At 35.2% G+C, this 27,790-nt stretch overlaps 1 protein-coding gene across 18 annotated transcripts in view; it reads right to left on the bottom strand.

Moving 5' to 3' along the window:
- Bmpr1b (bone morphogenetic protein receptor type 1B) overlaps window positions 1–27,790 on the bottom strand; it is a 420,914-nt gene that overhangs the window by 295,121 nt on the left and 98,003 nt on the right. The gene's annotated exons all lie outside the window — the stretch shown is intronic.

The raw sequence follows: 27,790 nt of genomic DNA, 5'->3' as shown, positions 1-27,790 counted from the left end.
CTAGCAGAATGGATCAAGAAACTACATCCAACCAGATGCTGTCTACAAGAAACCCATATAACCCAAAAGGAAACTAATAGACTTAAAGTCAAAGGATGGAAAACAATACTGCATGCAACAGGAAACCCAAAAAAAGCAGGGGTAACTATTCTGTTTGCAGACAATGCAAACTTCAATACAAGAATGATCCAAAGAGATAAAGAAGGTCACTACATACTAGTTAGGGGAAAACTTCAAGAGGAAGAGATAACAATCTTAAATATATATGCACCAAATTTGGGAGCACCCAGCTATACAAAACAAATTTAACAGAATTGAACAATCAAATAAGCAATAACACAATTTTATAACAGGAGACCTTAGCATGCCATTGACACAAAGGGACAGATCAACTACACAGAAAATCAGCAAAGAAACAAAAGAACTGAATCATACCTGTGAACAAATGAATTTGGTGGACATACACAGAGTGTTCCACCCAACATCAGAATATACATTCTTCTCAGCAGCACATGGGACATTCTCTAAAATAGACCATATACTAGCCCACAGAACATGCCTAAGTAAATACAAAAGAATTTAAATTATTCCATGCATGTTATTGGATCATAACACCATGAAACTAGCAATTAATGACAAAAAAACTGCAAAAACCCCACAAACACATGGAAATTGAATAATACATTCCTGAGGAATTAGTGGGTTACAGAGGAAATTAAAGAAGAAATTAAACAATATCTACAAGAAAATGAAAACACAAATACAACTTACCGGAACCTGTGGGATACAATGAAAGCTGTCCTCAGAGGAAAAATTATTGTGGTGAATTCCCACATCAGGAAAACAGAACAAACACAAATAAACAACCTGATGCTACACCTAAGATATCAAGAAAAAGAAGATAAAGTTAAGCCCAAAGCCAAAAGAAGGGAGGAAATTATAAAAATCAGAGCAATAGAGACTAAGAAAACAATACAAACAATTAATGAATCAAACAGTTGGTTCTTTGAAAGAATAAATAAAATTGATAAGCCCCTGGCCAACCTTATTTTAAAAAGGAAAGAAAAAACTCAAACTCATGCAATAAGAAATGAAAAAGGCAAAACCACTACAGACTGTGGAAATACATAAGATCATCAGCACCTATTTCAAAAACCTCTACTCATAGAGTGGATAACACAGAAGAAATGGACAGATTCCTAGAAACACATGAAGTACCAAAGCTGGGTCAAAAACATGTACAACTGCTGAATAACCCAATTTCAATTAACGAAATTTAAAATGTAATTAAATCCTTACCAACAAAGAAAAGCCCAGGTGCAGATGGATTCACTGTGGAATTCTACAAGAAATTCAAAGACTTAATACTGATACTCCTCAAACTCTTCAATGAAACTGAAAGGGAATTCTCCTTAACTCATTCCTGAAAGCAAATATTACTCTAATACCAAAACCAAAGAAAGACCCAACCAAAAAAGAGAACTACAGGCCAATCTCCCTAATGAACATAGATGTAAAAATTCTCAATAAAATATTGGTAAACAGAATGCAACAAATCATCACGATTATACACCACAACCAAGTGGGATTCATCTCAGGAATCCAGGGATGGTTGAATATACATAAATCAATAAATTTAATCCACTATATCAATAGAGCCAAAAATAAGAATCACATGATCATTTCTATAGATGCAGAAAAACCTTTTGATAACATCCAACACTCATTCAAGATAAGAACCTTACAGAAAATTGGAATACATGGTCTTTACCTCAATATGATAAAAGTTATCTATGAAAAACCAACAGCCAGCATCATTTTAAATGGCCAAAACTGAAAGCTATTACCCCAAAATGGGGCACAAGATAAGGACGTCCATTATCACCACTTCTATTCAATATAGTGCTAGAAATACTAGCCTGAGCATTAGACAAGAGAGAAGAATAAAAGGAGAAAGGATAGGAAAAGAAGTTAAATTATCATTATTTGCAGATAACATGACACTCTACATAGAAGACCCCCAAAACTCCATTGAAAGACTCGTAGGTACAATAAATAAATTCAGTAATGTAGGTGGATACAAAGTCAATACTAAAAAATCAATAGCATTCCTATATACTAACATCAAAATCACTGAGAGAAATAAGAGAAGCTACACTCTTCACACTAGCATCCAAAAAAATGAAATACTTAGGAATCAATCTAACAAAAGAAGTACAAAAATCTATTCAGGGAAAATTATAAAAAATCGGACTCCCAAAATTCAAAGACCCTAAAAAGAGAAATCGAAGAGGACCTCAGAAAAGACATCCCTTGGTCATGGATAGGAAGAACAAACTTTGAAAACAGCCATTCTCTCTTAATTGTTATACAGATTCAATGCAATCCCAATCAAAATGCCACAAGCATACCTCACAGGTCTAGAGAAATCACTCCTAAAATTCATCTGGAATTAAAAGAGACCTAGAATAGCAAAGACAGTTTTAAGCAACAAAAGCAAGGCAGGAGGCATCATAATCCCTGACTTGAAGTTATACTACGAAGCTACTGCAATAAAATCAACATGATACTAAAACAAAAACAGACCTGAAGATCAATAGAATAGATTAAAAGATAAAACCACAACTACAAAAGCACTCAGCCACCTTATCTTTGAGAAAGGGGCCAAACACACCCACCTGAAGAAAGATAAGTCTCTTCAATAAATGGTGGCGGAATAAATAATTGGTTCTCCATATGCCAAAAACTAAAACTAGACCCATGCCTAACATCATGTACTAAAGTAGGGTCTAGGTTCAAAGATCTAAATATTAAAACAGAAACACTAAATCTTTTGGAAGACAAAGTAGGTAGAAACTTGAAGATATAGGCGTAGGTAGAGAATTCATGAACAAGAATCAAACCAACGGGAAATATTTCACAAAGTCAGTAATTAGGATCACATCTTATTAAAGTTTTTGCATGTCAAAAGAAATCTCCAGCACAGGGAAAAGAAAACTCACAAATTGGGAAAAAATTTTAATGAACTGTCCCTCAGACAATGGACTTTTGTCTAAAACATATAAAGAATTTTTTAAAAATCAGACCCCCAAAATTCAAAGACTCAATCCAAAAATGGTCATCTGAGATGAATACACACTTCTCAGATGAAGAAATACAAATGGCAAATAAATATATGAAAAATGTTTAGCATCATTAGAGAAATGCAAATTAAAACCACACTGAGATTTCATCTCACTTCTGAAAGAATGGCCAGGATCAAGAAAAGTACCAATAACAAATGCTGGAGAAGTTGTGGAGTAAAAGGAATTCATCTACACTGTTAGTGCGAGTGCAGACTGGTGCAACCACTGTGGAGATCAGTCTGGAGGTTCATCAAAAAGCTGGGATTGGAAATCCCATTTGACCCAACTACTCCACTTCTGGGCATATTCTCAGAAGAATTGAAAATATCATATCATAGTGATATATGTGCACCTATGTTTATAGCAGCACAATTTGTAATAGCCAGATCTTGGAAACAACCTATATGCCCATCAACTGAGGAATGGATAAAAAAGTTGTGGTATTTTTATACAATGGAGTACTACTCAGCTATAAAGAATGATCACATTGAGATATTTTTAAATAAATGGATGCAATTTGAGACCATACTCGTAAGTGAAAAAAAAACCGAATTCACATGTATAAACACCATATAGTCTCCCTAGTTTATGGAATGGTCAAAGTACATGAGATACAAAATCCTCAATAAATACAGTGAAAGGATAAAAATCTGCTCTAAGTGTAAAAAATATCTCAAGTAAAAGGAGGAAAAAGCAAGAGGAAGGGAAAAGAAAAAGTATCTTAACACACTTAGGATAGCTAAGATAATTGTGCTACAAATTCTGTAAGATCTTGGAACAGAACAGTTAACATTCATAGGATTGGAACAATTGTGCATGTTAGTATATGGTGATCTGAGGAACTCTTGAAGGTCATTATGTAAAATAACACTCTAGTTATGCTCCTACCACCTTGTTTTGAAGGCCTATAACATCATTGTTTTGAGCTCTTTGCTATTGTTATTAATTTTTCTGTTTTGTGTTTTTCTAGTAATTTGTTTTGTTTAGTTTTGTTTTTTTTCCCTCTAATACAGAAAGGGTAGGTCTACCTATAGAGACTTATGCATGTGTAGTACTTCTCCTAAACAGTTTATGAGAATCGATTATATAATGCATGATGAAATGAACAGCTACTTTGAAGAAAAAGAGACATTATGTTATCCATTGCTGATTCTGTATCATCATGCTGTGAAATCCAGTAATGCCATTATTCTTTGTTCAGAGTGATTTTAGTCTGTTTTGTATGAACTTTGACATACATGAAGATGCAGACTGCTATTTTCAAGAGAATAATGAGACATTATGGCAGCCATTGTTGATTTCCCTATCATCTGGTTTTGAAGGCCTTCATCACTCTGTTCTCATCAGTTTAATACTGTTTGTTTCGTATGAATTCATTGTGTGTGAAGATATGGACAATTGTTTAGACGAAAACAAGAGACATGGTAGCCAGTGATGATCTCCTGTTGTCTTGCTTTGAAATCTGTGTCACTTACATTATTTTCTTCTGATCTACTTTGTTTTGTTATGTTTAGTTTTACCCTCTTTAAAATAAAATTTTAAAATTAAATAAAAAAATTTTTAGAAAGAAGAAATATGATTGGTTCAGGCTGGCCAGGGAAAATGCACAACTGTGGTTTAATATATGTAGAGTTTTGAGGCTGCAAGATGAAAAAGTTCTGAAACTCTACTGCCCAGCAAAATGAACACACAATACTATAGAATTACACATTTTAAAACAGTTATGACTATAAATTTTATGCTATATGACTTTTTATCCCCTTTCCTCCCTCTTCTGTCCATTTCTTAGTCCTCTGTCATTTGTGAAAGATCTATCTCCCAATTAATATTATCTTCTATTTTGCCTTTACTTATACTTTGGGTTTTTCATACAAAACAAACCACGCAGTATTTAAGCTTGTATGCCGAATTCACTTCACTTTACATTACGGTCTCAAGATGCATCCATTTTCCTATAGATAACTCAAGTTTATCCTCTGGAGCAGAGTAATTAGAATCCACTGAGTCAAATGTCTTTACCTCTTCTTGGAAGACATCTAAGACAAGAATGGCAGGCTTGAATGGAATTTTGACTTTTGGTTTTCAGGGGAGTCTCCATATTGATCTCCACAGTGGTTATACTAGTTTACATTCCCACCAGTGTTGAAAGAGTTTCTTTCTCCAAGCAGCCTGGCTTGTATTCGTTATTATGCAATTTCTTGATGCTAGCCATTCATTCAGGTATACTGTATGTTTTCTATCACAATTTTTAAAGGCAATATGGCAAAAGTAATAACATATAAGAAATACCAAAGTGAAGGTTCATTGCTTTGAAGTACGGATGAGATTTAGAAAAGCAAGGTGAAAAGTACACGTACATTCTATATACTAAAGGTCATTGGGATGGAAAAAAAAGCACAACTTCAGGCTAAAAGGCAAAGAACGGCCTGGATCCAACTAGAATAGCAGTTTGAAGTTCGTGTATTAGGTGAAGAGTTCTCAAGTAGGAGTCTCTGAAGTGACAGAAGAAAGCAAGTTCTGACCAGACAGACCAGAGACATGAGAGAAGGTAGACAGAACATCCCCAGGAAGTCAGAGTTAAGGACCTCTCTAATATGGTCCAGGCACATGGGAGGAGGACGGGGATCCACGGGCAGCCCAGTTAGCTGGATTCCTGTTAGTGAAGAAAATCATGAAGCTCTTCAGCCCTAGCAAGGACTTATACTACTTCTCACCTATATCACACTAAAATTTCTTTCCTCTAAACTTCTCAGAAGCAGACTGTCTCTGATACATTTTATAGTTTCAAATCCTCAGAAAGCACTATGTAAGTTAAGTGTGTAGGGAGCTGATGAATATTGACATATGCATATGCTAAACACTTGACGTTTCTCACATCTCAACTGTTACAGAAATGGTACAGTTATCCACTCATACTACTTATAAAAGATGAAGAAAATTTTTCTAATTTCCCATTTGAGGTTAAAATTTTCATATTTTAATCAAAATAAATCTTTAAATTTTACATTGTAAAAATATTCTTGGGGCTGGGGATTTAGCTCAGCGGCATAAGCACCTGCCTTGCAAGCAGGTGGTCGTGAGTTCGATCCCCGGTACCGATAAAAATGAAAAAGACAAAAAAAAAAAAAAAAAAAAAAAATATTCTTGTAAGTATACATGATATTCCAAGGAATGTTAAAATCATTCCAGCTTTTAAAATGATTTTTAAAAATATTGTCGATACTTTTAAAGGGTATTTAAAACTACAGTGTAGGCTTGAGACCTTTGTCTACGAACATTCGCACTCACTTTTACTTAAACTGTAATTATTTATAAAATCCCAAGTCATATACTGAAACTCTACCTTCAAAGCACTGGAAGCTAAAATTTTAAAAAGTACCTCTGTGAGGTCACAGAGGGCACCAAAAAGGCCAGCAGGAAAAAGCAGATCTCACTGCCAGAACATCAATTACACAACCCCCTGGGCACCGGCTCAGAGAGACACAGCTTAAAATCATTACAGAGATAGCATTAGGACAATTAAACAAATTATTTGGAATCAAAAGTACTTAAAATCTATTCCTAACCTGCATAGAAGGTACCAGAGGACAACCTCAGAAATTGAGATAAATTACAGAAAAGTGTTACAACATGAGTAAGCATTCATTTGTTTTCCTCTTGCAATTTAAAATTTTTCACGTACTGTGGAATAATCAGACTCTGGGTATTTCAGCAATGCAAATACACTAAGGAAGACCTTATAAAGTATTTCAGCAATGTACCAACTCTAAAAATAACTTGTGTGTACAGGCACTAAACTAAGTTTAATTATTGACTATTCAGTATTTTTACTGAATTTTGTTTTGCTTTGCTATGTACTTACTTTGTATTTTTTAAATAGTAGTGTTACATATATTGCTCTCTTCAATGAAATTTTAAGTGAATAATGTAACTAATTATTAAATTCTTGAATCCAGAAAATCCTCAATATGATTCTGTGATAAAATTATTTTTTTCTATTCAAAACAAATATCTATGGAATATAGAAGGGATTGGAATATAGATTTTCTTCTCTCAGCAAAGAGTTGGTAAAGAAAAGTGTGTACTTTGTAAGTCAAGAAACAACAATCCTGAAGGTGTAAAATATTTATATATATAAAATTATGATGTAAATGTAAAGCCTTAAAATAGCAGAAGGGATTAAAACAGTTCCAGGTTGCAAATATAGCCACAATTTTAGCTTTCCAAAGGATGAACACATTAGCCTACTTAATCCTCAAGGTACGCAAAAAGTACTTCATATGCAGCAGAATGGTAGTAGAGGGTGGGTCTCTGAGTCAGTCCTCGGCATAAATTCTGGCTCTATGTTCACTGGCAATGTGATTTTGGACTAGTTACTTCTTTGAGTCCTTGATTCTTTATTTATATAACAGGATAATGCTTAGCTCCGACCTAATGTACTGATTAAAAATAATGCACATGGAGCATTTAATATAAAACCTTTCATCAAAAAGAAAATTTAAAGCCTTAATTATAGATTCATGTCTAAAACTCAATAGTAAGCAACCCAACACACTTACGACCCCTCCAGTCAACTGCTCATCTGAAGCTACTTCCACAGCACCCTAACTGTTTTCAAAGAGGCCTTCCACTGCTGATGTGGGAAAGCCACAACTCTGACTTTGGTTAGCCTTCTCTACCTTTGTTTCAAAGTCAAATCAGAATCCAACACAAGACTCTGAGTCATGCTGGGCAAGCATCCTCGCATGGTTGGAGAGGCGGATAACCTATGCCAAGATACTGTCAAATCCAAAGATAATGCAAGCTTCATTACAATCAAAACTTTTAGCTTGACTCTAAAATACTCACGAAAACTCAAATTAAACGATAGAAGCTCAAATCACTTCTTACTCCCAATTTGCCATTCCCTAAGATATGATGAAATGAGCAAAAGGACTGAAGACAATAAAAGCTAAGGATGCTGGACATCTGCAGCTTTCAGAAATAAGGCTGGCAGTTTCTATTATAGCAGTAATTTCATAACCATCAAGCCACAAATGGCATAACCAAGCAAAACTATTCACTACCGCAAGAGGCAAACATGTTAATTTTAAAAACCAAAACATTTCAAAAAATCTTGGCTGCAAATAGAAAGACTACTTAGTTAAGAGCCTCATTAAGAAGGTAGTTGACAAACACACCGATAAAGAACTCATGTGACTGCTAGGACCTTTGACACCCAAAAATCTACTTTTTTAAGACTTCATTGTAAGGTTTAGAAGAAAACTACAAAAACAAACCCAAATATGGCACTAAAATCACAATGCAAGAGCCTACAGAATGTGTTTTTATCATAAAATTTAAAAGTATAGTTCAGATTTGATCAAAGTTTATGAAAACAATTAAAAAGGCTACACAAAATACCAAGATAAATTTATTTTCCTTAAAACCTAAGTTTCTCTGCAAAAACTTCTCTAAAATAACTTAAAATGTAAAGGCCACACAGATGTTCAGTCAAATAAAGTTTGCTAAATATTCCTTGAAAGTATACTAATGATTTATTTCCTCTCAAAGTACTCAGTACACAAACATTATTCAGAACTCAAAGGAGAAAGTGGTACTTCTGTTCTTAACTGTTAAGTTGCGTATCAATAGAAAAAATAAAAGCCATGCATACATGAAATACAATTTCATAAAAACTAAATTTTTAAAACATACTTACATGATCTTAGAAAAAATTAAAATTCTATTAACTATGAAAACTGTACATACTTATAAATATGCATTGTATGATACCAGTATTTCAAACTCGGGTCTTTGGAACTTACATAACATAAACAGAATACACCTGTAATTCAGTAAAACATTTTTGAAAAGAAAAAGAAAAACTATCTGGTTAAAATACAACCTGTATGAAAAAGTGAATACTAAAAATATATGCCATCTAAACAGCATAAATTTAGACAAAGTAGCTCAGATTAAAGAGGTGATCATACATACTTAAAAGTCTATATTTGATCATTTAAGAAAGGTCTCAAAGAAAAAAAGGTATTTCAGCATGTGATCTGGAAGAAATTTTAGCATCACAGGAAAAATATGACTTTCTTCTGATGCTTAGTAATATAAAGGAAAAGGGTTGAACCAAAAAAACTGTAAAATGTCACACATGTATGAATAATGATTCTAGATTTTAAAAGAAAAGTTCATGGAGGTTTTATCTTTTACATGATAGAAAGAGTAAAATCAAAAGTATTCAGCAAGTAGAACATAAATTATTATTTCTCCTTTAAAGAAATGTGTGTTTAAGGTAATAAATTAGACAAAGTTCAGGGATTTTTATAGAGAAAAAGTTTAAGTTACAATCTGATTTTTTTTAACTCCATCCTGAGTGTGCTAATATTCCCCTTCTGAATGATGACTTTGTAGTCACAAATACAACTATGAAAATAAGTTGGCTACACAAGGGAGGAAGAGTCACCAGAGAAAACTACAATTCAGAATTCAGCTTTCCAGGCCACAGTCAACCAAGCTGTGAATGTCTGAAGTAGGTTTCAAAGTAATTAAATAAACGTGAATATTCTCCCTCCTAAGGAAATGCCTTTGATTAACACACCAAACATATTCTCCTAACTTCGTGTATTTTCACAGTCCAGGAGTATTCTCAACCTGCACCTCTTCCTGTGATAGAGGGAAGGCCTTTCCTTCGGGTCCAACTGGGAACAAAAGAAATCAAATTCCAGTTAGCAGCCCTATAGTTTTCTCAGTAACAGTTCAGCCTCCCTTTTTTACTCAGTAAGGACACAGATTCCGATCTTAGTATGCAGCTAAAGCTGACACTTGACAATGCAAGAATTACACTGGAATCATAAACATTGTCAAGGTTCTGAAAGACTATTATTTCCCCCAAGAGTTCACAGACTGAACATTTTTTCATTTTCTCCACCAAAAAAATATATCATGAATCCCAGGGAAACTTTATCAAGAATTTATAGGGAAATCAAGTGGAAAAAAGAAAGAAAATTAGAATGGCCATAACTAGAGGCAGCAAGAAGAGGAAAGCTTCTGTAGAAAATTCAGAGGGTATTGAGCTGAGGTCCTATAATGCAGGAATAAAAAGGAGAGAAAGAACCCAGAATTAAGAAACAGATACAGCAGGAATGAGTGATCTCCTCCTAGATTTAAGGTTTAATTATTCATTTGGGTATCTACTGATGTTACTCACCAAGATGTCAGTTACAGGTACTAACTTAACTTAAAGAATCAAGCTCTATGAAACAGATGATGAGTTTAAACTTGGATACACGGAGACTCAGGTGTCTGAAGACCATACAAAGAGACACAGACCTGGTGGTAAGAGTGAAGCCTTTACAGTAAGAGATCTACTCTCCGGGCATCTTGGGAGGATACTTGTGAATGGGTTTTCCATCTAAAAAGTATAAATCCTGACTGAGAAACAAAGTGCTTTCTCAGAACACAAATAGTTAAGAGACAGGTAGAAAAACAAGTGAATGAACTGAGAGAAAGACAAGGCATGTAAAATAAGATAATGTAAGTGGAAAATGTCATTCATTTACCTAATATTTACTATGTGCTCACTAAGGGGTCTCACTGGGCACAGAGGGGGCACAGGACCCAAAACAAGGTCCTCAGGCTCTGGCAAGCCAATGATCATTAGTGAGCTGGTGAAAGCATTTCCAGCCACCCAGCGCAATGAAATAAACAATGAATGGGTGGTAAGGAATACAGACTACATTCTTCCAGAGTGAGAGCTGGGGCAGCACTTAGACATTGACGTTAGGCCAGGGAAAGGCTTTGCTAAGGAAAGAGAGATTTTAAAGAAGGAGTAAACAGAAAAAAGGGAAGGGGGAAGAGACTACAATTAAATAAGAGAATTGTGGGGGGTAATATTTACAGCCAGGACGGAAGCAAGCATGTATGGAATACAGGTGGATACAAGAAAGGACTGGAGGTCAGGGGACATCTTTGATAAGAAATGGTCATCCTCTGAAAAGAGAGCTGGGGAGTTTAATGCAGAGAGCTGGGGAAGATGGGTGGTAATGTACCACTAGGGACATGGGAGGAGCAGGCTGGGGACAAAGACACGCTCTGCTCTGCAACAGTGAGTGCCTAGGAGGCTGAGATCACATACCCACTGTCACCAGTGCAAAAGGTGATCAGGTGCAAAAAGTTGCCTCGCTTCCCAAGATTTATCCTAAGCAAGCACATACCACACAGTTCCTTCTCCCAGAGGGTGTTCAAAATGCTGTCTTGAACCATGTCAAATGTTTGAGAACTCTAAACCTCAGAAAAAAATTTCAAGTAAAACCATTATCCTATCCCGTCAATTCCAAAATTACATTTTTTTATCAATCTGTCATACTTCTGTTTAATGCATACTTCAGTTTCTTCTTTAGTCCTTGAATAAATGAAAACAATGAAGCTTCTGTGCTAGGAATGCTTAGCTTCACCACGAAGGCACCTGGAACTCTTAAAAGAGTTTTAAGTAGAAACGGATATAAAGAGATCTGCATTTTAAACTATTTACTACATTTTTTTATTGATTTTAATAAATTATATTCATTTTTCTAAATTGAGAATAAATCCATAAAACTTGAAAATAGTTGAAATTCTATACTTACTGTATTGAAGTACATCATCTGTAAATTATGTTTTAAGCTTACCGCTGAACTATTAAAAATGTTTTTCAAGTGTAATATAAAAAGACAGACTTCAGTGGAAAAGAAGTTGAAGATGTACTGATAGTTTTCAAGTGTGAGTTAAATAAGCCTTATTAAAGGCCACCAATAAGTTTAATGTTGCAATGACTCTTAGTCTGTATTCTTAATATTTACAAATCATAAACTACCCTTGAGTTTACAGTGTTTTACCAAATGCAATGACCTACAATAATTAAGTCAAGTTTCTAATCTACTGTCATGAAATGATTACTTTAAATGCAACTGAACTCATAATAAATTTCTGGGCCCTATCAAAAGATCTATTTATAAAAAAATATAAAACAAAACGATATGATTCAAAATTAGTACCTAAGAAACATTTTGTTCCTGTGGGATTCGAGTCACTCCGATACTCAAATTACCTGCCAATCCTCCTTTTATCTCTACTCCTTCCCCCTTCCTCAAATCTTTGAAATTTTATCCTAACTTTGAATTTTTACTAACTAGAGGATTTTTTAAATCCTGACCTCCTTCACCAGCCACGAACAATCTCCACTTGCAATGAAGAAGATGCAAATAAAAAAGTAAAGATCTAGTGTGGGATTCACACAGATAAAGGGTTTTGTGAAGACGAGATCCTAGTGATTACACTGCTAGGTGTTCAAGCCATAGATTTCTGTTTCTTTTAGTTATGTATTCTTTGAATTCTGCCCACTCAAAACACTGATGTTTTGGAGCATAACCTTCTTTTTTTATCTTTTATTTTATAAATATCAGTAAGACACTGACCCAAAACATAAAATATTAAACAACTTGAATATTCAATTAATTATATATACAATATACTATAACACTATATTATATATATTATATACTATTAACACTATATACTGTAGTATTATAGATACTGTACATCTATCATTATTATCAATCTCTGCCAGATACTAGCCACTGGACCTACACACTTAATGTTATTCTGCCTGAAGACCAAGAATTAGCTTACATTTACTTAAACATAAATTTCAACACACAACTATAGGATATCTACTGTATGGGAAGAGGAGGCCCAATTACTTAGAGATGGCTTCAGGAATGCAACAGTCACAAGTATGAAATGTGTAGAAGAAGCAAAAAAATATAAAAAACTGCCTCCTTTATTTGTATAATTAACACTATTTTTGAAATAAGTTTGAGTCTGGTTCCCATCACAAATGATTCAAGTAAATAAAACACAGCCACATTGTCGCCTAGAACTTAAGAAAAAGCATTATCATAAAATGTTATCCACAAGAAAAGTCCATTTTAAAACATACTATGTCAAAATGAAACATTAAAGGAAAACACACAACCTAAATTAGAAACCAAATGGCAGCACAACATAGTAAAGTGTCTGCCCTCACCTTTCACTCTGAACAGCTTGAAGACGGCCGAGATTTTTCTGGAGAAGAGAAAATCCTAGTACTACCGTTCACCACACTGTGAGTTCACTGCCTCAATTCAGTTCTCATGCCAACCACCACTGACTGAAATCCTCAGAAGACCATATACAGGGCCTGGAGAACTCTCTGCAAGCACATTATGTCTAAAACACAAACTCTCTAAACAAAGTCGTTCATTAAGAAAAATATTTCCAAAATTTGTATTTAAAATTGAAATCTCACAGTCATCATACTTTTTATTTGCTGTTGTTTATAAGACTTTTCAGTCAAGAGTAGGTGTTAGCATGCAGGCATTTTATGGCATACAATTAGCACTATGAAATACAAATATCCTTTAAGAGCCTACCTACTTAACCACTGACCACATTTATAATCAAGATGCACTGTTCAGACTTACAACCCATCGTTCTGTACAATCAGTACATCTTGTTTATAGAGCCTCAATGTTTTTTGTATGTGTTGTATAATACATACAGTGCTGTAAATTTTTTTTTTTGTAACAAGGATCAAACTCACAACCTTGCACTTGCCAGGCAGGCACTTAGGCCACTGAGCTAAATCCTTGGCACAGTGCTGTTAATTTTTGCTCATCGTAATGCACGGTACTGTAATTTAATTATGTTCTACATTACAGTACTACATGGAAGCATTATGAGAACAAAAGTTATCAAGTTGGAGTTATCTTTGAAATTTCTTTGTTCAGAATATTGTAATGTACATACTATACACAATTCCTCACTTAGCAACCAATTCAATTAATGACCAAGTCACAGGAATAGAACTAGATCATTAAACAAGACATGCCTATATTAGTTACATTTACAGTATTTACACTGAAATGTATAATTTCCTATATACATAATTGATATGTTTACTCACTAAAGTCTAATAATCACTGAATAAAAATTACTGACCCCCTAGATAAAATTCAACCTTGGAATCATTCTTTTCTATTTCAAACAATGTTCAGGGAATAATCCAATGTGAAATGAACTCTGATCGTTTCTAACCTATTCATTACATGTACAACTGAAACTGCAAATGGAGACCTATAAATATTTCTTCCTTTCTAGTTTAGAAAATGGATTAGCAACATTATTTCATTATAAAATTAAAATAACAGCAAGTGTTTCAACGTGTGATTTCTTTTTCCTTTGTTTTGTGATAAACAATGTTTAGGGATACCAGAAAATTTAATTTAACTACACCTATAGTCTGCAGTATAGTTTGGTACTACATGTTTGGTTTGTTTGCTAAAGACTATAACTTTACCTTGCTAATAGAAATGGGTTAAATAGGCAGATCCTCATCTAACTGATACACAGAATTTAGGCATCTGCAGCAGAGCACAGGTTTCTTAGACACTGAGAGTAAGGTGGGATACATCAAAGACAGAGACTACACTTGATCAACTGAAATACAAGTGTCCTCTTGGGTCAGGCAAAAACTGTTAAACAGGTAGTATAAAGTTCTGATCAGTCTTCAAAGACACACAGGAGCTCAGATGTGAGCCATGCACTGCTCTATGAACTTGGCATGCCTCACCATACTTCCTCTTCTCACCTCTGAGCTATGACATCATGCCAATTTTGTTCCTCAGGAAACACACACAAAGGGGTTAATTCATACCAGATCGGCTAGGAAGCAGAACTGGGATTTGAAGCCAGGTTAGCTGCAGCATCCCTTATTCTAGGCACAATACTATCCTATCTGTAACTCTCAAGATAAAATACGGACATACATAAGATGCACACAACTTTCAGGCGGCAGTCCAAGAACTTGTAGCAACATAGAATGGCTGCAGAAATGCAAAATCAAGAAGATCCCAGGCTGTCAAGCTCCAAAACTGGTTTTAACATTATGAAAGTTATCTGTTGTACTATTATTTCAATGCCTAGTCACAGGAGGAAGAGCTACCCAAAAAAAAGAGAGGTAAAATGTTTGTAAGCAACAGATATGTCTTCTTTAAAAAGACTGCCTAGCTACAGAGACTAGCAGATACAAACACATTTCATAAAAGATACAAATTGAATCCTGCCTCAATTATTTTTATTTTCTTGATAGATATTTAAGCAAACCTATTACGTGAAAACATTTTTCTAGACATAGGAATTAAAATTTAAATGAGAAATAGCTCTTGTTCTGAAGAATTGACCATTGCAAGATCATATGATTCTGACTATAACATCTGATGGTTATTTTGGGAACAGTATTTACTCAACATCTTAAATGTTTTTAAGATCTCTAAATTTTTCCAAACATACAATTTTTGTTCTTCCAGTTTGAACATGAATCACCTATCATAATTTTCCAAACTTAATTTCTTCTCTCTGATAAGGGGCACCAAAAATTTTCTCATTAGTGGAAAAAGAATCTGGACACAAAATAAAATGACAGCCTCGTTAATTTGTTAAATTCTTTCAACCTTCAACTACTCCCTTCATGTGCAGTACTGCTACCTAGTTTAGGGAAGCGTTAAGAAAGAATTGGGGCAGAAAATTTTGCTCCTCTTATTCCAATGATGGAGTTTCACAGGGAGGTGGAATTTCAAATCAAACAATCAAGCTTTAATTAGTTACACATGAAAACTGCTAAATGCTGCTGATCACAATCCAAATGTTAACTGAACTCCTGGAGACCCAGGCACATAAGTTATTTCATTCAGTGAAATTAAAATACTTTATTTTTTAAACTAACCATTCTCCTCCTTGGTCATTTATATTCAGTTAAGTAATTTGCACACAACTTGAGTCAAAATAACTCAAAAATATTTTGTTATCTCTATGTTTTTCTCATATACAGATACTTAGCTACCACTACGTATTAACCCTTTTAGTTAAAAATAAAAAAATAAAAGCTGTGTCACTGAACGCTCTTGTCTTAAGGCTCACCTTTATGCCACCTGGCTTGAGACTGGGCTGCAAAACTGCCACACTACACTGATCAAAGTGTTCACCAAATCAAGAGCGCAGAAGCCAACCATATGAGGTTTCCAGTACCATCTTTGTTCTAAAATTAAGCATGCACAACGAGGTATTCTAAATTGATGTCTCGCACAATACATTAATATTAGGGGAAATGCTGTTACTTTTTACATACTTCGGTACACAGACAACGCTGATACATTTCACCAGCTTCATAACATCCCTTGTGGGAAGGGTATTTATGTGGCCATAGTCTTCAAATTAAATCACCAAAAAAACTCAAATTCCAAAGATAGCAAGATGATTTTTTCAAATAAGTTTCCATTAGAACATGCATTTTTTTCAATTACACTTCACAGTGAATACTACCCATTCTAAGAGTAGCTTTGTGAATCTAAATTCTTTCACCTTTCAACTTAACTTACTCTACTCAGTGTGAAGGGACCACAGTTCAAAGGTTTTCCAGGAAAAAAAAAAAAAACTAAATCACTTCCACATCTGCCTACTGATCTAAAATTCTTGTATCAATGAGAAACATAATTATTAAAACAAGCTACACTGACATGCTTAACACAGCTGCAAAAAAAAGGTAGCCATCTCCAAGAAAAAGAGAAAATAGTCCAACAAGATGAACAAAAATTTTTAGATTTAATCTCATCTGTGAATAATTAGAATTTCAATTGATTTGGAAAGAGTGGAGAAAAACTGAGAATTATGTCTTGCGCTAACCACTAATTTTAGATTATCAAGTTTTACAGTGAGCCTCCCCATATACATTTGCTATATTTTCTTATACAGCACTGCTTTCTTACTGAAGAAAACACAGAGTTACATAAAAGTACACCATCTCACTATTTGGAAATAATTTTAAATTACTTATCCATATTTTTGCATTTAACACACTGCTTCTCAAACTGGACAACCTTGGACATATTAATATTATGCTAATATCCATTTTACTAAAAACTGAAGGCTTAAAGTGGCATAAAAAGATTTAAGCAAAGTGACAAAATGCCTTTTTGCATGACTTCTTGATCATGTAATGGGCTATCATTTTATGATCTTTTCAAATAATAATCAGGGATGTGGCAAGCAAGTCACGTGACATCAGAATACCAAGCAGCTTCCCAAATTTATTTCATTTTCCCTTACAATCTATTAGGATCCAGCTATCAAATAACTACATTTCTATCAGAACCTTGTCACTGAACTCATGTCAAAACCATGTCATTTGCTGCATACTTGTTAATTAGGCACAAAATGAGAAACTGCTTTTACTTTCATTTGTGTTTGTCTTTATTTCATTGGTACACTTTAGATATAGTAACATTTATCACAGATAATTTGTACCTGTCACGAGGTACTTTTGTCCCATTCCCCTCCTTTTCCTTCAACTCCTCTCCACCCATATGCTACTTAGTTACAAAAGCTTTGTTTCCATTTTTTTCCTTTTTCTAGTCACTTACTTTCCCCATTCCCTTATTCCCCATCTCAATTGAACATTTTCTCATTTCTCAGTATCTATTGTAAATTTGGCTCCTTATTTCTCATAGCAGGGAAGCAATCTGGTATTTAAACATGTATCCAATTTATTTCTCTTATATATACAGTATCAACATGCATCCATTTACCAAGAAATACCTTAAGCTTACCCTTCTTTATGGCAAAGTAGTACTCCATGATACAACAAAGTCACATCTCCTTTATCCATTCACTAGCTGATGGCATCTGGGCTGTTTCCACGACTTATCTATTATGAACTATGCCACTATAAATGTGGGTGCACATGTATTATTGTGAGTTGATGCTTTTAATTCTTTCAGGAAGATACCAAGAAGAGAAGAGCTGAGTCAAGTGGAACCTCCAATCCCAATCTGAGGAATTTCCACACTGATTTCCACAGTGGTTGCTTCAGTCTACACTCCCACCAACAGTGGGAAAGGGATCCTTTTTCCACACAGTCCCACCAGCATTTGTTTTTGGTTGATTTCCCGATAATAGCCATTCTTTTTGGAGAAAGATGATACCTCAACATTGTTTTAACTTGCATCTCTCGGATGACTACTGATGTTGAACACTTCTTCACATGTATATTTTCCATTTTTTCTACTTCTGAGAAGGTCTGTCCATTTCAGATGCCCATTTTTGGACTCTAAATTTAGGGGTCTGCATCTTTTTATTTCTTTATTCTAGATATTAATCTTTTGAGGAATAGTTGTCAAAGTGCTCTTTTCCGCACTCTAGGTCCCTTCCTCTGTTAGTGGTTTATTCTGCTGTTTAAGAGCTTTTTAATACAATGAGATGTCAGTTGCTTTTTGTGATGTTTCCTATGCAACTAGGGTTTTGTTCATGAAGTCTTTGCCTACTCCTTATTCAAGAGTTCTACCTATTGTATATTCCAGTATATATAGTGTTTTTGTTTTAATATTTAGATCTGTAGGGGCTAGGGATTGAGCTCAGCAGTATAAGAGCCTGGCTGGCAAGAGTGAGGTTGTGAGTTCCATCACCAGTACCAAAAAGAAACGAAAAAGAAAAAAAAAATAGATACGTGATCCCTTTGATTTCAGCTGAGTGCATGGTGAAAGATATGGGTCCAATGTTAATCTCACGCATGTGCAAAGCCAGTTTTTCCAGAACCATTTATTAAAGAAGTTAACTTTCTACCAGAGAATGTGTTTGCTGCTTTGTCAAAAATAAAGTGGCCGAGTGTGTTTGGAGTTCTGTTTGGAGTTCTGTATTGTGTATTTGTTCCGCTGATATTTGGGTCTGTTTTTTGACCAGTACCATTCTGTTTTTAATCACAGGTGCTTTGCAATATAATTTCAAATCAGGGACTGTGATGCTCCCTTCCTTGGCTTTGTTGGTCAGAACTGCTTTTGCTATTGTATGTCCTAAGATTCATTAGGATTGTTTTCTCTGATTCTGTGAGGTATGTCCTCAATGTTTCAATCAGGATTGCATTAAACCTGTGCAACAGTTTTGGAGGTATGGTCATTTTCACTACATTGCTTCTTCCTACTCAAGAACAAGGGATATCGTTCCACTTTCTGATATAATCTTTGGTCTCCTTTTTGAGAGTACTATAGTTTTCAATGTTAAGGTCTTTTACTTCATTTAGATTGATGTCTAGGGTTTTTGTTGTTGTTGTTGTGAAAGATGTTGTTTCTCTAATTTCTTACTCAGTGAGTTATTTGTGTATAGGAATTCTATTGATTTTTGAATGTTGACTTTGTATTCAGCTATGCAACTGAATTTTGATATTAAATCTAGAAGTCTTTTTTGGACGTCTTCTATGTAGACTATTAGGTCATCTGCAAAGAATGACAATTTAACTTCTTCCTTTTCTTTCTTTCTTTTAATTGTTGTGGCGGTTTTCCAAACTACATTGAGCAGAAGTGATAATAGTGGACATCCTTGTCTCATTCCTGACTTTACAGTGAAAGATTTCAGTTTTTGTCCATTTAATAGGACATTGGTTGTTAATTTTTCATAGATGCCTTTATCATAATAAAGACATCTATTTCAACTTTTTGTACAATTTTTATTAGGAATGAGTGCTAACATTTGTCAAAAAAGCTTTTTCTGCATCTATTGAGGTGATTATCTGATTTCTGTCCTTGACTGTGTCAATATGGTTACATTTATTGATTTGCATTATGTTGAGCCATCCCTATATCTGAAATGAATCCTACTTGATCATGGTATATAATTTCCTTGATGATTTGCTGCATTCTCTTTGCCAGTATCTTACTGAGGATTTTTGGGTCTATGTTCATTCGACAGACTGGTCTGTAGTTCTTTGTTAGGTGGATTCCTCCCTAGTTTTCGTATCAGGGTAATTCCTGCTTTAAGAAATGAATTAGGAAGCACTGTCTCCCTTTCAATTTTATTACTGAGTTTAAGAAGTAGCAGTATTAGATCCTCTCTAAATTTCTTTACAAAATCCCTTAGGACCTGGACTTTTCTTGGTTGGTAGGTTTTTAAATACATCTTCAATTTCATTGACTGATATTGGGTTATTTAGGATTGTTGCATCTTCTGGTTTCAACCATAGTAACTCATCTGTATCTAGGAGTCTATCCGTTCTTCTATGCTTCCTACCTTATTGGAGTACAAGTTCTTAAATTTGATATTGAGTATTATCTGGACTTCTGCAGGATCTGTTGTGATTTGCACCCTTTTCATTCCTAGCTGTGTGGATTTTAGCCCTTTTTTTTTTAATAAGGTTGGCTCATTTATTTAATCTTGCAAAGAAAAAGTTTTTGATTCATTGATTCTCTATATTGTTTTCTTAGTTTCAGTTGCATTATTTTTTGCTCTGATATTTATAATTTTCACCCTTGTATGAGCTTTGGACTTGACCTGGTGTTTTCACAGAAGCTTGAGGTTCAACATTAGGTTCTTTGAGTTCGATCTCTTTCTTCTATAGTGGGAATTTACCACTATACATTTCTCTCATAGAACTGTGTTTGCTGTATCCCATAAGTTCCAGTGTGTTTTATTATCATTATCATTTAATTGTAGGAACTGTCGCATTTCTTAATTTCATCTGTGACCCACTGGTTGTTTAAGAGAGTGCTATTTAATTTCCGTGTGTTTTTGAAGTTTCTGTAGGTTTTTTTGCCACTGATTTTCAATTTCATTGCACTGTTGTCTGGTAATATGCATGGGGATAAGTAAATGCAAAGGAATTGAAATTAAGATTAACTCATGAGTTAGAGTGTGGTCTGTTTTGGAGAAAGTTCTGTGTGCTGCTAAGAGAATGTGTATTCTGCTGTAGGAAGGAACACTTGGTAGATATCTACTAAAACCATTTGTTCAAAGGTTTAAGTTTTGCTCTCATATTTCATTGCTGATTTGTCTAGCTCATCAATTTTAACAGTGGGTTACTTAGGTTCCCATTACAATTCTACTAGTGGCTACCTGATTTTTCATATCCACTAGTTTGTTTTACATAGTTCAGTGGTCTAGAATCAGGAGCATATATTTTTATCTCTTCCTTTTGAATTATTCCCTTTACAAGGACATAGCAACCTTCTTTGTCTCTCTTAATCAGTCATGGCTTGAAATCCACTTTGTCTACAAATAGAACAGCTACCCTTGATTATTTTTTTCTGGGTTCCTATGAGCAGACAGAGCCCAAATTCATATTAATTAATCCTAGAAAGTCAGCAGGAGATTTATGGCTGGATAGTGAGTAATTCTAGCAAACCTGAACTTTTAGTTCCACTGAAGTTCAGGCTGGTTTCCGGTTGTGGGGCTGAAACCTCCCTTGTTCAGCCTGCATCACTTCATGTGCTTCTTCCTGCTGGCTTGAACTCGCCTCCACCTCACCCGGACACTTGGAGCCACTAGGTGGAGCCAACCCACAGCTGCTCCAAGTTTCAAGCTCAGTTGGCCCCTCACCAAGGTGCCTACAGCCAACTGCCCTCTCCTGGGGGTTGTCTGAACCAGGGCAACCCACTGAGCACTGCATTTCACTGCATTCACTGCTCAGTTTCACTGGTATTTCTCTCCATGGAAGCATCTGGGAACTTCAATATTCTGCATCTGCAGATTCAAGTTGCCCCTCCCACACAGTAAGCCAGAGCACAGGAAAAAAGAACCACTTGCCACCTCCTTCTGCATTGAGATCTGTCTCTGCTCTCCCCATGGGACTTCTCATTTAAAATTCTTTCTCAGTTCCAAGAACCCACTTCCCTCCCCTTCCTCATCCTCATGTTGCTATCAGCATCGAGACACCAAATCTCGGAGACCGTTTCTCAGCTGTTCACCACTACGCCACCTTACCCAAGTATTTGCATTTCTTTGTCTAACACAAGGCTATATTTTTTCATATTTTTATCAGCCATTTGTATTCGTAATTCTCAAATTGATTTCAGTTCTCATTTATCTTTTATCTCATTCTTTTCATTTTTTGAGTCTCCTCTGAAATCTAACATTTCTCAAATTTGTTCTTCACACTGATTTAGTTATTTAAAAAGTAAATTCTTACTGATTTTGCACTGCAAACCTTCCTAAACTTTATTAAAATGTGTTTGTTCTCTCCTTGCAGTTCTTATTCTCTTACCTCTGCTACATTAAACTGCTTTCTATATGTTTTTGTAGCTATTGTCCACTTATCTAAGAATATACTTTTCTCTTGCAACTTTAAGATGAGAGGGTCCCACTCTGAAGGACAATTCTTTTCAGCAAGTCATAAACTCCTGGAGACCAGTGCCTACCACCATAGTGAATATTAGGCACCAATGAGGCACTAACTTAAAGCTGGTCTGATGGACTCCAGAGAGACTTTCTCCTTAAATATTGATAACCTGCAAAAAGATGAGGTGAAGACTAAAATGCTCACCGTTTAGCTGTGTGTCCCTACCTGGGCGCCCTGTCCTGGGGAGAGATCTCTTCCGGTCAGAATGCAACAGTCAGCAGCTCTGTCCTCCCTAGCCCACCAAGTACTGATGCTCTCTGTGAATGAAAGCTGCTGGCTGGATAGAAACCTAAGACAACACAATCACATGGAACAGGGGATTGATAAGAGCAATTGCGATGGTAACACTATCACTTTCTCAAAAGTGCACTCTTGCCACTGATGGAGGGCAGTGCTATGTTCTAGATATGTAAAGATTCAGGGTCTCTGGGAAGTAGAAAGCATTACGAAACAAATGAAGTACATTTCTTATACTGGACCAGCGGGCTTGTAGTTTCATGAGATAATCCAACGCTCCCAATCCAGTGCCACGGGGACTCACATCAAACACATCAAAATATCCAGGAATTAAGTGTCAGTTCCATCACCCAGTTATTATGAGTTTAGAGTTTTTGTTTGTATACTGGGTCATCACTAATCTTCTTCCAAAAAACTCCACGAGGCTGTCAGCACCTACAACCAAATGTTATTTTTTGAAGTTTTACTTTAATTGGAAAACAATAATTGTATATGTTTGTGGAATACAGTGCAACATTTCAAAACATGCATAGATTATGAACTGATCAAATCAGGCCTCTCTAAACCTGCCGGCATAAGTTAAAACCTGATTATTTCACTACAAGCACAAAAACTCATCTGATTCAGTCATGTAATTTTTATATAAGAAATTTATATAAGAAAATTTATTAATGCTGAAAAAACACACAGGAGACTAGAAGATAGTGTTTATCTGGAAGTCACAAGTATTAGCAGTGGCAGCAAATGCCAACTCCTTTCCTTCATGAGTAGCTGGAACTAGAATAACTAAGAAAAGGATTTCCCACTAGCTGCAGTGCAAAGGTAATTAACAGTGTAGCCTACACTCTGCCTTCTGGGTTTTACATTCACATCATTTCTGTTAAGTACATGGCACCATATTTTCTATCATTCTCAGCCACACACACAACCAAGCTCACTTGCTTATCACTGGCAAGTTTGAGGAGCATAGCACTGGCAAGTTTGAGGTCCTCAGCCTCCATCAGTATCTCTTAAATAACACCATGCACAACTTCTGTACACAATTCACTTACATATGCCATGCATCTGGCTGGCTGACTCAAAAGAAAGTAAAGCAAGTAACTAAGAGGAATTATAGATAAATATGTAATTAGAAAAGAGATGGGGAGAGCTTTCCTGAAGGCCTATGCTAAACACACTTTAAAGTAATAATCCTTCTCTGAAGATTCACTGGACCCCTGCAATCCACAGCAACTGCTGCAGAGCTTGGAGCAAATCCTGATTCCACCACTTCACGGCTGTGTGGCTCTGTGCTAGATAATTAGCCTCTCTATGGCTCTGACTTCTCTTTCCTAAAATGAGGATAGTAATAAAGCTGACTTCTTCAGGTCATTATCATCCTTCTAAAATGAGAAACAACATTCATAATAACTGTTAGACTAGTACTCTACAAATGCTCATTGTTATCACCCCTGCATATTTTAAAATAAAAGTCACTCTCAATATGAACTGAAATTCTACTTAAGGAAGATGAAAGGAGCTCTTTAGTTGGCAACTGATAATTGGCTTCCAAGTTCACTTAAAAACTTTAGGTTATTACAGCTTGGAGCACACAACATGTACAGGAATTTTCCAAGATTAAGGAATATTCATCTTTTATCCTTATCAAACATATTGAAGTATAATACAGGAAAACCCAGACAGACCACAGGGAGTGGGGGCAGGGGACAAAAACTACTAAAGTTTTAGAAAATAGACTATACTCTGGAGCCAAGGTTCTCAGTGATATCTCCCACAGTTGACCTGTCTGAAAATAAACTACCCAGTGTTTAGCTTGCACAGCGATTAGGGAGCATTACTGACAGTGTTTACTGCATTGCATGAGAGAATCCCAAACCAGGAATTTTGTTGGTTTCTCACGACTTTTGAATGAACTGCTGTAGACTCATGAGGGTGAAAAATATGTTTATAATTAAACCTAGACTTTTTCTCCATATTATGTATAAACACATGCTTTTATAAAAGATTTCTGATATACTTAATTTTCCAAGAAGGCAACATGATTGTAAATCAAGACATTTTCTTTGCTGAGAGCCTTGTTACTGTATCAAAGCTTGCATCCACAATCTCAGTATCTCTTCTTGTCACTGATACAACAAATGTCTTTTAGCTTGCAGTGTAGCTGTAGTATTCACAGTGATGCTACACATAAGCACAAAACCTAATTACATGATAGGCCCACATTACCATACTAAAATGCACATTTTTAAACGCATATATTAAATCTTTTTACAGAAACTAAAATTCCTACATAGTCACTCCTCTGTATCACATTAGTTACAGTAGAGTAGCATGTCAACCTTTTATCATTTCAGAGTACTGAAGAACTGTTATGAAGTAAACATGGCAGCTTGGGGTTTGAGGAAACAGAACTGGCAAGAAAAGATAGCTTCATAGTAGTTTCAAATACAAAAAACGCAGCCCAGAGCAAATGCAAATAACTCAGTTACTTTCCTGCAATTAAAAAATGAACAAGAATGATTAAGTATAACTTCCACTAAGAATTCAAGCATTTAGAACACCATCCTGAAGAAAGACTGCAGTGATAAATTTCTGACATTTAAAAGCCATTTAAAATTATGACATAAGCAAAGCTTTCCTTAAAATTAATAAATCAGTCCGACTATAAAATTATTCATTTGATGCTTACTTTTAAATTTCAACATGCTGATTCATTCACAATTCAGTCTTTGCTAACAGCTATAGCACTTTTACATGAGACCGAGAAACTGAGTAGAGGGTGAGCTATTTTCAGGGAGTGTCCGGGGCTTGCTGCTGTGCATGCTGCTGGCCAAACCATGTCTTCCTCCTCCTCTCCCAAAAAAACAGAGGGAAAAGAGAAAAACAATGGCCCTGAAAACAGTAGAATTTATTTTTAGGTATCTCTTAATTCAACAACAATAAAAGTGACTATTTTAAATTATAAAAGTGACTATTTTAAATTATGGATCCAATATCATATCCAATATCACCTCTGTCTGATTAAGGGGAACATAATAATATGTACAGCCTCTGTGCATAGCTTCATCACAGAAATATAGTCCACGTGAATCTTTCTACAAAAATGTCAATATGTGAGAAATAGTTCCAACTTCAATATTCACTATATAAAGAAAACTTTCGAAGTAGTGTTCTCAGTTTTACAATAATTCATCACTGAAAACACTGTGGGTAACAAGTCTTCTCCATCTGACAGCTACACTGCTCAAGCTTCAAATTGGCATCGCCCTTCCCAAAGGCACTTCTCGTTTTTACTCTATGAATTCCATGTGATGAACATTTTAAAAACTAAGCAAATCATCCTTTTTAAGTAGTAAGTTTTCATTCATAACAATTATTTCAAATTGGTACTTTGAATCACTGCACCAATGATTATTCCTGGACCCTAGGAAACAGGGCACTGCAGGCTGAGGATGATGAATCCACAATGTATTAGGTTCTAAAAGCATAAAATATGGCTGTTAAGAACAAACCAATTTTTCACAAACAGACTTTAAATTTTAAATCACTTAATATTTCTTTGTCTAAATCCCAGAATTTTTCCTGTAGCTGAAATTCCACACATGGCCTCCATATTCCCCAAAGAAATGCCCTTTCCAGATGAGTTCCTAAGAACAGAACTATGTTTCTTCGAAGTCAGAAAGCTATTTATAAAATCTACAGTAGCCCCCAAGGGAAGATCAAGTGGCAAATACAAAATCATTTTATATATAGTCTACTACTTGCCCTGCCTTTTTAAAGGAGAAATGAGATCATCAAAAATTAAAGTTTATATAACGTGATAATTTTAATGTGAGTGCCTGCCATTAAAAGAAAGCAAATGTTACTGATCAGTATTCAGGATCCTGTAAAATATTTGAATCCTCTACTAAACTCGCAAGTATATAAATTTTTTTAAAAACCTATTAAGGTGCTTTTATTGTCATGACTGCCATTTGGAACTGAAATGGGTACAAAATGTCATTTTGGTAATATTAAAATACAGACTATCAGTCCATACAGGTAATTTGATAAATGGCTATGTTAAATATATGCTAAACTTTCTGTAACTGCTTAACATTAAGTATAATTTCCACGTGTATGCATGTTCCTATCTATAAAGCTTATTTGAGTAATGTTTTTCTAAAATATTTCTTTGCACTCACAGATTATATTCAAAATTCTGTACACCTGATGTGGCCTATGCACTTGCAATAAAAATGAGTTTTATTGAGGGTGGAGAGTAAGCTACATTCAGAGAATATCTGGGGCTTGCTGCTGTGTGCTGCTAGCCTAACCATGGCTTCCTCCTCCTCACCCAAAAAACAGAGGGAAAAAAGGAAAACAATGGCCCTGAAAACTGTAAAACTATTTTGGGTATCTCTTAATAAAGAACCAAGACAGCAAGGCCAGTGCGTCCTGGGTACACGATGTGTCTGCCTGTGCCTCACTCACCTGCAACCATCATATCCATTTTTTAGTGTAAGAAATAGTAATTGCACAGGATTTCAAATCAAGAATATGAGATATGCACCAATACTAAGTACTTTCCCAAAGCTAAAGTCTGTCACTATGGAACTCTACTGTTTTAAAATATAATATGTCTTTATTAATCTGCAAACATCAACCATCTTTAAACATTTGACATGAAGAAATTTGAGGTTAATTATATTCTGAGATCTGAAGTCCAGTAAGTCATAAATCATTCAAAACAATCTCTATAAGGCTTTCACTTAAAAAAAAATGAACTGATGTGACACAGAATCTCAACTTTTATTATCAAAGTTACTTAAATTTGGAAATCTGGTATAACACTTTGTGAGGCCAGCTTCTGTGGCCTGACAAAATTTACATACACGCTCTGGGTACAGCAATGGGGCTTATGTGATGCTTCTTAATCCTACAGGGATCTTTACTGTAAGAAAGAAACTTACAGTCTTCTTTAATTTAGACAAAAGCCTATGAATATTCATTGGAACTAGAAGCATCTACTTATTGATCTAATAAATTTTAGGAAGTAGTATACATTTCAAGAGCACTGCCTGTAAGGGCACTGTCCACCTCCATTCATGTCAAGCTGTTCACTGCCCTCAGGCAAACAGAATGTGCTATATGCAAGCACAAAAGGAAAAGAACCTATGGAGAAAGAAAAAAGGTATGAGAACAATCAAGGCTCTGTGGCCTA

Source organism: Cavia porcellus, unplaced genomic scaffold (assembly GCF_034190915.1).
Source record: "Cavia porcellus strain 051 isolate PalLab524CR breed Dunkin Hartley unplaced genomic scaffold, mCavPor4.1 scaffold_4, whole genome shotgun sequence".
In the NCBI taxonomy this organism is placed as follows: Eukaryota; Metazoa; Chordata; class Mammalia; order Rodentia; family Caviidae; genus Cavia; species Cavia porcellus.
This window is presented reverse-complemented; position numbering and strand designations above follow the sequence as displayed.